Raw genomic sequence first — 2,288 nt, forward strand, 5'->3', positions numbered from 1 at the left:
ATGAATTTGTAGACTGAAATTAATCCTAAAGCTAAAGACTGATTAAGAAAAATGGCAAATATTTGAAACCTGAATATAGCAAGACACATAAAATAAAATACTACTTTGTCTAACAGGAAATAAAAATGCACTTTGTGATACAAAGGTCTGTATAAGCTAAAAATATAAATATAGCTAAGTCATGTTTTATAAAAGCAATGTACATGAAAAAAAGTTGAAAAATTAAATTTTGGTAAATATTATCATTGTAAATGCAGTAGGAAATGCTTGCTATCTGAAGTTAAACTCATCTCACTTTTCCCATGAGGCTCGATATTTTTCAAAATTAACAGTTTTCCAAGTGTGAGGTTTTGTGTATCCGTGTTTCATAATGAGGCATTTGTATAGATTTAAAGGATCATATAAAGTCAGGCAACAATTGGCTCCTAATAGTTTATTAAGAAAAAGAATGGTTTAGGATTTTTTTTTTAACTTTTGGATTTAGCTTTCATAGAAGATTATTGTGCATTCCAAGAATATTCCCTTACTTTTACATTATAAAGAAACCACTACCCTGAACCAGTGTGAAATTCTAAACATTTTAAATTTTACTGTCTAGTTTTAGAGCAAATCCTCAGCTCTATTATTTTCATGGAAAATGGAAAGAAATAAAAACAATGGATGGAGATGTTTCCAATAAGCAGATTATCTTTTCCCCAGCGATTTTTGTAAACTGGGATGCTTTTGTATCACCAGTAACATATAAATGAAAAGAGCAGGCATTTCAACCTTTCACTCTTCACACAGGTCCTTGTGAAAAAGATTCTGCCAATTCACATCACTTCAAATGGAGGATTACTTCAGACAGATAAAGACACTACCTTTTCTAAAATGTCAAAACTGTAAATATTGTCAAATATACCCTGTGCCAGGCACCATGCAGGTTTTATCGCTTCAACCTTCCCAATAACCCCATGAGATAAGTTGGCACTACTTCTCTTTGACAGAAAACTGAGGCTTGGAGTGATTACTGCAACTAAGCTGGGTTTGTCTGTCTCCAAAAGTCATGCTATTTCTTAAAATGTGGTCTTCAGATCTTCTGAATAACCATCTCATCATCATCATCATCATTATTATTTAAAATGTAGATTTCTGCTCTCCCTCTCCCATAAACACACACATACAGATTCTGATATAAGAAGTCTGAGTGGAGGCTCAGGAATCTTCTTTTTTCATAAGCTCTGCAAATGATTGTTTTGTACCTAAAGTCAGAGAACCATAGCTTTCCATTACACTTTCTTCCTTGAGCTCTTGGTTTGATTGATGGATGCATTTTGACCTCTTCTCGCATCCTGCACCCTCTCCCCTTTTTATTTACATTGATTTGCATAAAATAACTCCCCTTTTGCCAAACAGGCAGCAGAGGTTCAAATATTTTGTTTTTGAACATATATAAATGTTGCTCCAGGAAAAATTATGGCAGTTCATTGTCCTAGTGTATAGCACCACCCTAAAATAGGTGACACTGACCTAACACCAAAATCCCAATTATGAAAACTGAGGAAAAAATGGAATCAATGCTTCCTAGGAATACCTAAAAGAAACTGCTTTTAAACCTTCTTTTCTACTCCCATCTGTAGCAGAGCTTCTCTGCAGCTGGCAGATTGCAGGGAGCATGACTCACGCAAAGGTGAGAATCTCTTCAGCTGCTCTGATGATCTCAGAGTGATGAAACTGATTTTTCTTGCTTTTGTTTGCACTTCCTGGCTCTCGGTGAGCCTAATAGGCATTTATTTTGCAAGGAAAAGATTTTTAAACATAAAGTGCCTAGCATTTTAATAGACACTGAGACTTTGTTGTGAGGGAGATAGAAAATAAATAGAAGTAAAAAGAGCAGTTTGCAACAACACTGTGTGAGCTCATAATGCAGTACATTATTATCATGATGCTGAGAAACACCAAGTGAGGAAAATCTTAGAGGAAGTAAAGGATGCCATAAATTGGTCAAAAATAGTAGGTTTTAATGGGTGGAAAGAAGATGGCAGATTTGTACAAGCAAGGGAAAACTAACATAAAGGCATGGGGTGCAAAGTGCAGTGTGTGGCACAGAGGATGGTATAAATGGAGTTGCCTGTAAAATAGTAATACATAGGGTCAGAGCAGTCAGCTAGCTCCTGGATGCAGTCATCTGGATACCTGTTCAGAACAAATTCCTTGGCCTCTTTATGTGGGAATGCTACTTGTCAAATCTTTGAACATCTGGTATCATGTTGGGAACCTATCAATTCTCAATAAAGTGCTTAAAGAAC

The sequence above is a fragment of the Callithrix jacchus genome, chromosome 19, assembly GCF_049354715.1.
Source record: "Callithrix jacchus isolate 240 chromosome 19, calJac240_pri, whole genome shotgun sequence".
NCBI classification, from domain to species: domain Eukaryota; kingdom Metazoa; phylum Chordata; class Mammalia; order Primates; family Cebidae; genus Callithrix; species Callithrix jacchus.